We start from the raw sequence: 15102 nt of genomic DNA, 5'->3' as shown, positions 1-15102 counted from the left end.
AGCGTAATAAACCCGAGTTTTGGCGTTGATATGTGACAATGAATAAAATATGGCTCCATCATTTCACTCCGAAGTCCAATCGACAGTCACCCGAGTGGACTGCACACGATGAACCCTCTACAAAGCGTGGAAAAACGCAACAGTCGGCTGGCAAGGTTATGGCGTCTGTATTTTGGGATGCGCATGGAATAATTTTTATTGACTACTTTGAAAAAGGAAGGACCATCAACAGCAACTACTATTACATAGCGTTATTGGACCGTTTGAAGGACGAAATCGGCCGTATTTGAAGAAAAAGAAAGTGCTGTTTCACCAAAACAATGCACCGTGTCACAAGTCAGTGAAAACAATGGCAAAAATCCATTAATCCACCGTATTCACCAGATCTGGCCCCCAGTGACTATTTCTCAGATCTCAAAAGAATGCTCGCTGGGAAGAAATTTTCGTCGAATGAACAGGTGATCGCCGAAACTGAGGCTTATTTTGAAGCAAAGGACAAATCGTACTACAAAAATGGAATCGAAAAGTTGGAGGGCCGCTATAATCAGTGGATCACCCTTAAAGGGAATTATGTTGAATAAAAAAATCTAATTCTGCCAAAAAAATGTTTTACTATAGTAGGCCGGCGACTTTTCAATTGGCCTGTTACATCTTTTAAAAATACGTTCTTCTTTCTTATTTTAATATATAATAACATTATCTAAAATTATCTGTAATAATATTCAATGCAAATAAATATTTGAAAGAGGTATGAATAAATTAATCAGCAAATAACTTAATTTTGTTTATTACTTAATTATGTTTAAATTAAGACTTTTATATTTTAATATAGATGATGTAATCTTGAATAAAACACAGATGGTACAGATACATTGGTATTGTTGTAAAAGTGCCATGGGGTATATTCAACCCAACATTTTAAATTATTTCACGGTTCAGTGACAAATATGTTTGGAAAAAAAGAGAAAAAAAAGAAGTAGTGATTCTTCAAAATCGCAAAGTAGGTGAAACAATATAAACCAAATTTACGAAATAATTTAGTAATAAAGGCTATAAGGTTCCAGTTATATTCTTCTACAAAGACCATATAATTTCATCTTGCTGTACTATTTTACTCTTGGTTTAATCTGATGTACAAGAAAAATCTACAGCTTAATTGTTAACTACAGGATGTAATTATAGTTATGTTTAAATTTAAAATCAAATATTGTCACATTGATAAAAAATATCAATGTAAATTTTATGATTCATTTAACAATTTAAAAAAACACTTAGTTTGTTTGATAGACCCATTATATAGAACACATTCAAGATCAAAAATATGTAATTACTTTTCCGATAAAAGAGAATAAAAAAAATTCTTAACGATCTATTTTACGTCGGCTTTGCAATCTGCGGTTTTTTAACCAAACCAACAATTACAAAAATGTTGGTCTCTTATTACGATCAGAACATCGTTAAAGAAAAAAAGGAGAGAACATATGGAGATTAAGAGTACGGGCAAATTATCACAATGACACATTTTCCGGTTTAATTTGAATATAGTTCTCGTAAATTCTCTAAGGCTTAATAATTTTAAGGCGAAAATATTGTCGCTCTCGCTTAATTTCCATGAAAAACACGCCAAGCTGTAGCAAAGAACATTAGGTGAATGTTCCGACGGTCTATTTTTAAATTGGTAGGCAAATGTAGTCGTGCACTCAAATCTACTTTTGAGATTTGTCAAACTGCCAGTATGACTTCGACTAATTTCTCCACAGTTCTTACATGACCATTATCCAAATTAAAAAAAAGGAATTTTAAAAAATGTAGGATAATCAATATATACGCTTTGTTTACAAATAATATAAAAAAAACATACTTATGTATAGGGTTTATCTCAACAGTCTGTAACAATGTCAATTTGTTATTTGTTATTGTTATTACAAGCTAGACGATTGAGCAGCACATCCAAATGGAAAACCTTTATTATCAAAGTAAAAAAATAACTATTCAACGTTTAGTGTCTAAATTCGAGATGAGCAGAAGTATGCAAGAAGACTCGAGGCAGTCAATTTCTTGTCATGCAAATCTTAACCTCAATCGTTGAACTCGTACAAGATCCAAAGTTAATGATCATGATATTATCCATTAGCTGATGTCGAGTTATCGAACCAACTCTTAAACATCTATGACGACGAACAAAGCAAATCACCTAAGCTATTTCTCTGTATTTGATTACCTTATGTCATTTGATTACCTTGTGTTTTAATTCATTGTTTTGAAACGCAACATTTAATGAGCTTATAAAACTTTTTTCATTGAAAAACTCACAGAACTCACAGAAAATAATTAATGGAAACTGCAGATGTAGATATATTTCGGACACAATATGTATAAATGGCATATAATGTAATTAATTGAATTAAATAAAAAAAACAATCAAATATATTTGTGCAAGGTACTAAAATAATTAAGAAATAAAAGACGAGGTATTAAAACCAACACATTAATTGAAATTTAAAATGAAACAATGGATAAAAATGAAAAATAAAAAAAACACTGTCAACAAGATCAATCCAAAAAAGTGATATAAATATACAAATACACAAAAAAGTATCACTTAATCATAAAAAAATTCCCAATACATAATAATATGCAACTAATCTTATAAAAATGTTTGAATGAAAAAGTAACTGGGAAATACTAAAGAAAATAATTTCAATATACAATAATGGAGATAAATTATACTGTTCCAATTAATCAAGATAATGCAGTTTACTGGAAATAACTAATAACTACTGAAGCTACTACGATAAAAGAAATATGACTTCGAAAGAACACCAGAGCAAAAGGTTGAAAAATAAATGATAAAAAAAGAGTAGTCGAAAAAAAGTAACCAAAAAATTGTTAAAAATCATTATATACAAAGTTAAAAAGCTGAATACAAAATTGGAAGCTACTTCGAACTCAACTTGTTCAACTTTTAATTTTTTTGTATCAAAATCCATCTATTTCCAGAAAGATAAAGGAAAATTATAGTTATCAATGAACTACTTAAATATAAATAACATTAAATCTGTTTCATTATTCTATTTTTGGATCTAAGAAAACGTTTTAAAACTTATATCAATTATACACAAAATTTTATTTATACCTAAATAGAATTTAAAAATAAGTAAGGTACTTTTTTGAAGATCTAAATGATTACGTTATCGCATTCTTCTCGATGTCAAATACTTTTACGAGTGACTACTAAGGCTTGATAAACGATTTAATAAAAACACTTCCAAAATATTTACGTTGCGATTTTCTAAAACAAGTGTAGTATAGTGCAAATATATTGATATCCAATAATCTTCAATCTCAATTACACTTCAATCAATTGTTATCCAAATGTTAAATACTTTAAAGAATAAATATTTTGTTGTTTAACACTATAATTGTATTAATACAAATCATCCTAACATCATCGTCCTTAGACTGAAAATTTATCAACTTAGAGACAATCCATAAAACATTCTGAATACTGGAGAGCATAGGATAATTTTCCTGGTCGAATTTTACACTCTTGTCTATAGAAAATCATAATTACAACCAATAACATATATATATTTACAACCATGCCCCAGCCGGATTCGAACCAACTGTCGCAGCAGTAGAGATTATTGAATTGAAGAAATATTTTTCTGTCGTCATAACCACTGCGCCTGCCAAGCTGGCAAGTATTAACTTTTGACTGAATCAAAATATCTCAATATCTCAATATGCAAACGTTTTCTACATTCTTTACATACATTATTTTAACAAACATGACTATTCAAAGATAGGTATTTTAATGTATAATGATTATAGTTACATTCAGAGAAACAATATAGCAACAGTTACAAGAAAATGAATATTAATAAAATTACTGCTGATTCAATAACTCAATTAATGTTATCACGTTTTAACGCGCATAATGATTAAATTGCATATAAATACATGATAAAATGTTTAAGCTACTATTACTTACGATGCGTAACCTATTAGTGCAATTGTATACCTGAAAAAAATAAAGAAATATTATTATATCATGAATGTTACAACAAATACTTAAACTATAAATTCATAATTTTGCAGTTTGATCGAATGTGTGTACATGTACTTTAGTCACATCAACCTCTTGGATACTATAATGACTGGGTTTAACAAGAGCTCCAAACCACGGACCTCTGTCAATGATTATCCTCTATAGGTTAATATATCGTAATTTCTGAATCTTGGTGAATAACTAACGTTGAAGTCGTTTTAGAAGATCTCTTAGATCTCTAAGTTAAAATACTAAGACTAAACTATAAAATCCCAAATATCTATGCTCATAGCCATTGGACTTGGAGGATATTGGCTGTGAAACGCAAGACTTAAAGCATACATTATATGGAACTGTAGTTAGATCAATCCAGCCAGTTGGTATAATACTTTACTATGATCATCTTATTGTTAACTTAATTTTAGATAATGTAAAAGTACAGTAGACTAATAAAAAACTGGGTAGAAAATTAATTGGTACAGCCTTTCCATATCCTTCCAAGAATAGAAAATAAAACTTTGAAATAAATAAACTTGCCAACATACTAATAATATATTAAAAAAAAGCAATAAAATAAGTAAATTAGCAATACTCTAATGATTTTATAGATACTATAATAAAGAAATAAGACTGAAAAAACCCAGGAAAAATAATACATTTTTATTCAAAAAGAACTTCATGTGTTGACTGATTTGTTCATAGTATATTTAAGGTGTAATCGTAAGTCCATAATAAAATAATACAGGTATAATAACAATATTTATACAAATACGAGGATTGCTATTTGTCATGAACCTCGGCAGTAAACATTTGTTTACTTATTTAAGTGTTGCGAGACTCCATATGAGGTTCCCAATTGAAAATTTGTGTTTTATAACCTCTTCTTATACTCTTCTTCAGAATGTTTTATGATTTGAGTACAACTTATGTTGTTTATGGTTGCTTGAAAATATTGTCTCCATTGAATTTTGGCAATGAAGCCCCATCTTTGGTTATCTTGAAACGTTGGTACAAAGAACTTAATTGAGGCCACAGTTTGCTCAGGAAAGAACATCGTGAAAATCGTCCAAAATCGATCGCCATGCCAAGAAAAATTGATACTGCGATGCTGCGACATCATCATCAAAGATTTTGCATGAATATTCAGCTGTGAAAAATATGTATTCACGTTGGGTCCAGCATAATTTCACAAAAGCTCAAAAAGATGCTCGTGTCAACTGGTGCAAAGAAATGGTGAAGAAATACACTCGCCGTGCATCAAACGCTGTATATAACATCTACACAGGTGAAGAATCTCGCATCTATGCACATGAGTCCCAAACAAAACAAGAATCTACTGTGTGGATCTTCCAAGACGAGCCAGATGCGACAAAGTGATTCATGTGTGAAACACTTTGAAGGAATAACTGGACAAGTGGCAACCGTGGCGTTAGAGTATCGTTCAACAGTGAATTACACATAACCACTTGTTTACCAGAAGTGCTTCATGAATATGAAACAAGAAGTGGCAACGAAGAATTCAATTCTTCATCATGACAATGCAAGCTCTCATACATTAACTGAAACAACCACCTAAAAGAAGAACTGGCCAAAAGGTCCTATTGATGGGTCATCTTCCATACAGCCTTGATTTAGTACCAAATGACTTTATACCTACACATCAAAAATAAATTGTATGGCACCGTTTTCCGGTTCCTAAAGAATTTATGAATTCATATTCAATTTATGAAAACACCATGTTTCAAGCCCAAGCAAAAGTGTATTAATCATGGAGAATATATCGAAAAACAAAGTCATTTTCGAAAACATAAATAGAAACCCTAGTATTAATTACCAATTGACATCTGATTATGTTTTATAGTCGGTTAGCCATGTTAGATGAAATTTTTCTGTGCTTGACTATAAAGCCATATTTCACCAAAGTTAGACTTATTTTTGACTGATTAGCAAAAAAATGAGCATAAGGTCTTTGTAAAAATAGCTTAATATGTTGTTCTTTAATAATGGGTTTAGAATTTGATTAAAATTTAATATATTATTTCTCTTAATTTGTAATACAATTTATAACAGTATATCTATTTTCTTTTAACCACTTATGAACTGCTTATCTACGTCTCCTGGTACTGACGAGATAACTAATAGTATTTTCCGTCTTTGTTCATTTTAAGGTAATTGTTTAAATGTTAACAAAATTATATTATTTTAAAAATAAGAAGTATATAATATACCGCTATTCGAAATCACATATACTGCACATAATTAATGAGAAGCTAAATTATTAATAGTTAAAATAATGTTAAATTCATATTGTATATTAAAATTCAATAAAATAATTTAATTAACAAAAGCCACATTAAGTAACATCTATATGACGGTGAAACAATAAAAAGTTATTTAAACAAATTGGCACGACAAAACCTTTGAAATTTGCTATTACAATTATCTCGTTTATCTCACAGATAACAGAGGCCAGCAATAAATTCTAATATTACGATGTACAACAATATCAGCATCATATTTTTTAAATCGATGTTAGATAAAAACAACATAATAATTTAGTACTGATTCCTAAAAAATATAACCCATATAAACGTATGTAGAAAACCAATTTTAAACTGGAATTCCATATTTGATAAATAAAACAGCAACAAGTAGATTTGTGGTTTTAACAGACGAATCGGCAACCTACTCTCCATCTTGTTGAAATTCTAATTAATGTACAATAAATACATGTATCGAATTTTGATTATCGTTATGTTGCATTTTTATGGCGCAAAAACTTGGATACTTGAGTGTCGATACGGAGACGGGATTCAGAACGGACCATCAATTTCGACCCATTAGACAATCCAAAGAAAATATCCAGCAGGTTAACATACCGATCTAACCTTACTGCAGGCTAAAACTGCAATCAGGGCATAAGCATAAGCTTTAATAACCAAAATAGTTTGGATCAGGTACTATAATTTTAATAATAATGACCGCGGTTTTTATACATTGGTTAATATAAATGTCATTTTATTATAGAAATTGATGACTTCATGTCGGTTACTGAAATTGATGTCATTTTATTTGAGTTAATGAATAACCATAACCATTTTATCACCACGATGACAAGAGAAAACTAAAAAAGTTATGATACATCAACCATTAGCATAAAATTATGAGATGCTACTAAGAACCTAGCAATATAACAATTTTTTTTATAACATCTTTATTAGCTAAGCTGAGTACAATCTTAATTTACAATTAATTTATTACTACTTTTCCTATGTACTTGGATAAATTCACAAGCAAGACGAGTGCGAGAAAATACATCAGTATGTATTCCCCAATTATAAAATTATAATAACTTAAGCTATAGCTTACACTAAAGGTATACACTTTATATAAGTTCGTATGGTTTTGTTCGCTTCAATCTCCTGACATCCTGTCCAGCAGTTGTATTGCTTCCACGTTAGTATGATTTAGTAATTTTATTTCGTGCTTCAAGGCGAAATCTTGGATAACTTCGCAAATCCATTTAATTTCCAGTTCATCGTGCAGTTCTTCATTGGTGACATAGCGATAGGTATTGGTAATCAATCGAAGAACCTTGTTTGGACAGCGTTATATGACTAGTTGATTTGAATTTTTAGTGCAACCCCATATTTGCACCCCATAGGTCCAAACTGGCTTTATAATTGTATTATAGATGAACCTTTTTGATTTTGGATCAAGTTGAGAGTATCTTCCGACTAACCAGTATAGTTGTTTTATTTTGGTTCTAATGTATTTTGCTTTTTGTCTAACGTGATGCTAATATAACAATGAACAAATGATCTTAATTTATCAAATTTATTACTACTGTTCTATTGTGTTACTTACATTAATACAAAAATAAGACGAGTGCTGGATAAATACCTCAGTATATATTTCCCAAATTAATATTAAATTAGACTATTTAATCTAATATTAAGACTAAATACAGAAACACTATATAAGTCCATATGGTTTGGTTTGCTTCCATCTTTTGATTTCCTGCGTGTAGCTTGTTAGATCTTGCTCTTGTGTGTTAGATCAGTACTGCGACCGGTAGCTGTATTGCTTTCAGGTTTCTCTGATTTAGTAAACTTATTTCATGTTTTAGGACGAAATTTTGGGTAACTTTTGGTGATTTCGACGTCGCGACAAGCATTCGAGGGACGAGTTTTGACGAGGATCAAGGGACTTTGTTTTGCCAGCGTTGGATTACTAGTTGGTTTAATGCTTTAGTCCAACCCCATATTTGCACCTCATGGGTTTATATTGACTTTATTATTCCGACTAACTAGTACAGTTGTTTGATTTTGAGTGATCGGCTCTACTTCTTGTGATTTTTTAAATTTGACATGAATAGATTTGAAGCTATTAAGTTGTATTTTTCAGTCTCCAGACCATTTGTGGAATAAGTCCACTCTGCCAATTTTTCACATCCCTAAGCAGGACATGTCTTTTGCCGTAATATCTGTATCGACGGTATATGTGCCAAGAACTGTTTCATTTATTATTAGGATATCATCAATGTGGACCAGATACCGGAATGGTCTCAAAACATTACCCTGCAGAACACCAAGCGAAATAGGTTTACATGTTGAGAATGTCCCTTCATTCGAAACTGTAAATTTTCCTTCGAAAAGATACAACCCCAACAATTGACAATTCGCAATAACGCTTAGACAATGTGTAGTTACTGTTAAAATAACAATATCCTTCGTCGATTCAATAATTTCCAATAGTATTTGTTAATTACATTCATATCAAAGCTATGTTATAAGACATTTTTATTATATATTAAAACGTCAAACGATGAACATCCTAATCAGCCGAAAATAGTTCGAAAATGACATATTGGTTTAAATATTCAGCTGAAACCGAACGAAACTATCATTAGATTGCTATCAATTACAACTGATGCGTTTGAGTCAAATATTTAACAAAAAACAGTTGGTGAGGAAGCAGAAATGCCACAAACCCATTTTGCAACATCACAACCCTCGGTCATAAAACGAAAACGATTGAAAAAATAATTTAAAAAAATATAACAGAGAAAACAGTTAACAATACTGAAGATAATAATGTACACAATTTCTTACTATAAAACATTGAGTGTGCAATAAAATTCCTCAAAATTGATTCACAGTCGTTATGTTATGAGGAGTTACTAACTGAATTGCTCCTCAAATGTATATTAGTAATTTGATAGTGATTCAACAACAAGACAACCCACAAACAAAATTCACTTCAATGCAATTCAAGAGAACATTAATTTTTGTACAAAGTATGCAACCACTTTAACATATATAAAGTTCACTTCAAATGAGCAACAAACTTAACGCACAGACGATTGGTATTACTACCGTGTACGTATTATTTGATAATTAGAAACGATTCACATGTTATGTTTACCAAATAATACTTCAAGGTAAACATCATTAATGATTCGATATTACCACACTGGTCGAGCAAGACTGACGATAAAAGGTGACGACTACAGACACAAGTAAAATTAACGTAATATCTATCGGAAACCGTCTGCATTCGATTTATTCCAACAGTTGTATTTGTTTCTATAATATATTACTTTTATATATCATCATATCGTCACCTTCAACTTACACTGTCTGTTCGATTTGTGTTTACAAAAGATTTATATTTATAAGTATAAATGTTTTCTCTGTCTAAATATTGCTTGAGTTATTGAATTGTTTACAACTTATGCAAGAGGGCAAAGAACAACCCAACAGAGATAATTTTAAATGCCAAACACTATTGATTTCACTTTCATGTTGGTAAAAGACGGAAAGCAACAATTACGCCTCCCGGATGGGGCTTTGACACAAACAATGACGCTTAAAAAGAACGAATTTTGATATTATGAATTATTACTAACTGAAGTTTTACTAATATTTGAAAAATATCTTATTAAGCATTAAGAAAAAACACCAAAGCAATGCTAAATAAAATATTGCTCATGTTCCGCAATTACAGATCTACGTTAAAAAGAAGTTATAAAATAAAGGAAAAAGTTTCACCGTAGCATACTGGGGATGTATATATTCTCAACTATATACAAATTCTACGATTATTCTAAAAAATAGAAAGAATAAAACTGAGTTTTGAAGACGAATTATTTAGATAGTGTTATAGTAGTTATTGTTATCATGAAACCAACTTAGTGTAGCTCCAGTATTGATAAAAAACAGACATAAATGAGTGTCGAATTTAATATATTTTAATAAAACAAAACTATTACACAAGATAATTAAGAGTCTACAAAGTCAATTTGCTTTGTATGCTGAATTCTTCCAAAAACGACTAGCCAACAATGTACCAATTATGCACGAACAGTAATAAAATTACTAAAGTATGGCCGACCGAGTGGACCAAGTGACAGCAGAGATGAATAAGACTAGCGAGGAAACATTTACGAGAATGTCAAGAATGTAAAAACTATCAGGGAATAGATCTCCTATTAAATGTTAGAAAAGTGATTATGGACACTGCGCCAGTAAGGCTTCAAAGAGCTCAGATTAAATTGAATTGTGATTATATATATATAGGATTTTTCCATTGTGTCAGTATATAGAGGAAAAGAAACGTACTCGGAAAAGGCGTATCATGTACAAGTCATGTATGATGTTACAAAGTTCTTGACAAATCTGATGTTCACTGATGATGATTTTGAAACTTCGCTAAAGCTAATGGTTTACTACTTTTTAATAGCTTCAGATGAACTGCTGTGAATGAGATCTTCTTGTTTGAACACGCTTCAAACATGAAGTGAATACTAAACTCACATACTCGTTTGTAATCATATTGTAAAATTACTAGATCTTTCTGTATAACTAATTTCACAGTTCATTATAACAGTATATGTTATAACTATTATCCAAAAAAATACATTATTCAACCAATGACTCCTAGATATGAAAATTATAAATACAACATTATATCTACCCATATAAATTGAATATTATTTCTAAATATTTATTTTCAACTAAGAGTATACGAGCTCGAAATATTAAATGAAAAACGAAACGATGACACAAACGCAAACACAAGAAGAAAGTTCATTTTAGTTGGCAAGTGTCCAAAATAACAATAAAATTAGTTCATTAAGTATTTCTGTCAAAAAGCGAGCGGTTAGTCATAAAAAAAGAGGCACACGCATACACAGAAAAAGAAAAACAACAGCCTTTAAGATATTTTAATGGTGAACCGACATATACCGAGATATTTCACTAATTTATCACATATTTTTTATTCGGTGTACAGTAGCGGACGCAACCATTAACACACAAGAAAACGGGATGTCGAATCACGGATGCATTGAATGATGGGACACCATCTCAATGGCTTTTAGGTTATGCATTCAAATTTAGCACCTCCATACAGACTAATTAATGTAAATATGTAAACATTAACTATTTGGTCAGTTCTGAAGATATCAAATTACAACTCAATAAAATGTGATTTAGGGAATTTGTTTTTATTTTGCAATTCAAATATATCGCTGAAAGTAATCAAGAATTGTTGAAGAAAGATCGAAATAGTTCGAATATAGAAAAGTAGAAGTTCAAACCGAAAGAAACCATCATGGCAGATCATATATCCATCGACAATCTTCAGCAGATATTGTCAGAAAAATCAGAGAAATTAAGACTTCGAGAAGAAACTTAGTTTTAAGCTGTGAACAACCCGACAAGTAAATGTTATCATCAACTAACTAACAAGCATATGACATACCGGATATGAAATTAGAAAAGTTAAACGGAAAATATGAATGAGTAAAAAGATATTACATAAGAGAATTAACTTTTAGAAAAACATTTTTAAAAAGATATAATTCTTAGTGTTACCAGTTAATAAAATGACGATGTGAAACGGATTTCTACGGTAAACAACCAACATAATCCAGTAGACAATATTCTAATGTATTATTTTAGAAAATTAGTTAAAATTTAGTTTGTAATTAAAATGAACTGTATTTTAAAACAATTTACTTCATAAGAATCGATGTTATTTAATTTTATCCAACCATTATTTTACGAAAAACTAAATATTATTCATTAAATTGAATTAAAAATAATGAGTTTGGAAAAGGTAATTTTGGCTTTTTGCATGCTATTCAAAGCTAATTTATTCATATAAATGTCAAATACTAATCATTATTATATTTGCCATTTTGCTCAATAATCTTAGGCCACTTTATTGAATTATCCAACCAATGTCTTTAGTTTTGCTTGGTCACTCAAGATGCGTATGGTTTAGTTATTGTGATGCAAAACCATGTCTTTCTTTTAACAATTTTGACAGTTTTTTTATCGCCTGCCTTAATACCATTGTTTTTTGATAGTAGTAAGAAAAAATTTATAGTAATTTATAGATGTATCAATTATTACAAAATAAATCATACATTTTTAAAGTAGTAAAATATTTTAATAACCTTTTTGCTTTTCAAATAACACAGCTCTAATTAATAATGAAAGCTAAAATAATTCGACTTGAATGATCGAATTGTTATTTATTTTGATACACAATCAAATATTACTCAATCCAGTATTACTTAACATGATACTGAACTTGACAAACTATAAATCACATGATAAAAAATCCATGAACGGAAAATATGAATGAGTAAAAAGATATTACATAAGAGAATGAACTTTTAGAAAAACATTTTTAAAAACATATAATTCTGAGTGTTACCAGTTAATAAAATGACGATGTGAAAAGGATTTCTATGGTAAACAACCAACATAATCCAGTAGACAAAATTCTAATGTTTTATTTTAGAAAATTAGTTAAAATTTAAGTTGTAATTAAAATGAACTGTATTTTAAAACAATTTACTTTATAATAATCGATGTTATTTAATTTTATCCAACCATTATTTTATGAAAAACTGAATATTCTTCATTAAATTGAATTAAAAATAATGAGTTTGGAAAATGTAATTTTGGCTTTTTGCATGCTTTTCAAAGCTAATTTATTCATATAAATATCAAATACCAATCAATATTATATTTGCCATTTTGCTCAATAATCTTTGGCCAGTTTACTGAATTATCCAACCATTCTCTTTAGTTTTGCTCGGTCAACCTTACAAGTTGCTTTAAATATTATATATACTTATTAAGAAAAGTACAAATATTTAACAAAAATATAACATTTCTCAATATAACACCCAATGATAACTAAGCTCAACCTAGTTCAACATAATTTGTAACGTGACAATCATCGAAATCCTCAAAATAACTATCTCTTACCACCGAAAGCCATTTTGGAACCAAGTTCTTTGGTATATTTTCTTTACAAACAACACTTATTTTTCAATCACATTCTTAAAATGTAGAAATGTACAATATATTCCACATACATCTAAACAAAACTGATGCCGTAACATCACAAACAGATACTTTACATAAAGTGACTTCAAAGAAGGCGACACTTCATATCTGGTCCGTAGATCAGGTTAGTTGATAGAACAATATTTCATCCATCATTATCTATTGATGTAAAAATGGCCTTTATTGTCGTTTCTGAAATAGTAATCTTGATCTATTAGTAGAAATAGAAAGAAACTTAGTTTTAAGCTGTCTGTGAACAACCCATGAAATGTTAAATGTCTTTCTTTCAACAATTTTGACAGTTTTTTTATCGCCTGCCTTAATACCATTGTTTTTTGATAGTAGTAAGAAAAAATAAATAGTTTGGACAAATTTCAGCAGCTTATGATGAACAATTGCTTTAAAACCGTACAAAATAACAAGGAAAATCTTGCTTGGCATAAATGTGGCCTTTGCAACTATCTGTGACACTTCTCCGGACTTCGAAAACGATTCTTTTTACGGACTATTATCCTAAAATATTCACTTTTCATCGCTCACAATTTCACGTTAAGAGCTATTCACAAAATGGAAATGCTAGTGCAGAGTTTTTTTGTATCCAGCTTTATTTAAATAGTTTATTTAACTAGTATACGATCCATGTTTAGTTCCATAGCGACTCGACGTGGTTAAGAGTTTTATCGCTTTTTCAATGACTGGGCGGCCAAGACAAGGTTTATCTTTAATATCGAAATTTCTGAAACGAAAACAAGCAAACCAATTATGACGCTGTGATAAACACTACACAACTCGATGAGCTTGGGCTGCATTTTTCCCTTTTCGGAAAGAAAATGTGACGAAAATCACCTTCTGGCATCTCCATTTTCAAAGCCCAATAATTTCTGATTCAGTAAAGGAATAACGCTACCATTACATCTAGAATTGTCTATAGACTGGTGTCTTTAAAACCCACTAGAGTGCGACTTTATCGAATAAGTATTATTACTCTAGATATGTGACCCTATTAAGTTATTTATTGGGAAAAAACTAAATTACCTTTTCCCCGATAAAAAACAGCTTTTGTTTTAATATGAAATTAAATGCATATGACTTACCCATAGTTTATATAAATAATACAATAATCAATAAATCAAAAAAACCAAACAAATATCCATTTTACAGTTAGAATCTCAACTAGACGCTTTCGATATAGGTACACACCCGTTGAATCTTCGGAGTGGGGAAAAGGCAACAAAAGGTGAAAAAGGTAAAAAGGCGTACCTTAAATTGACCAACCTTTGCAAGACTTTTCAACCAATACAGACGCAAAGATGCTAGTGATGATCTGAATTTACCTGCACAGGTATAAAGGCGAAACCCATCATTAGAAGAAAGGTAAAATATCATCCATATTTATTCATTCAAACCAACTGGGCACAAGATGTTTTAAAATAATCGATATTGATTTAAAATATTTCGAATTAGATACTTTAAAAAAGTAGTATATAATATAATAAATGTTGTCTCATTAAAGAGAAGATACGTCAGCATTTATATAATTATTATCTCAGATAACGATTACGAAATTTGAAATAAAAATATTTTTACGATATTGAATTTACTGACTTATTATTTAATCTGATCTTGTCCATATTTGTTTTATAATTCATAAAATCTTAACTTTTTATTTTTTGTTATGTT

The 15102-nt window shown here is 29.9% G+C and overlaps 1 protein-coding gene across 22 annotated transcripts in view; it reads right to left on the bottom strand.

The window, feature by feature from the left end:
• Positions 1–15102, bottom strand: part of Mef2 (Myocyte enhancer factor 2) — a 140958-nt gene that overhangs the window by 75159 nt on the left and 50697 nt on the right. For 4 of the 22 annotated variants that reach the window (XM_076405211.1, XM_076405212.1, XM_076405208.1 and 1 more), the window contains one exon: positions 3995–4024. The exons of the other annotated variants lie outside the window; for them this stretch is intronic. The gene's annotated coding sequence lies outside the window, so the exon portion shown is untranslated. The remainder of the gene's footprint in view (positions 1–3994; positions 4025–15102) is intronic. 22 annotated transcript variants of the gene reach the window in all.

The sequence above is a fragment of the Rhynchophorus ferrugineus genome, unplaced genomic scaffold, assembly GCF_030347505.1.
Source record: "Rhynchophorus ferrugineus isolate W39M unplaced genomic scaffold, kcgeb_rfMv2 rfM5, whole genome shotgun sequence".
NCBI lineage: Eukaryota > Metazoa > Arthropoda > Insecta > Coleoptera > Curculionidae > Rhynchophorus > Rhynchophorus ferrugineus.
This window is presented reverse-complemented; position numbering and strand designations above follow the sequence as displayed.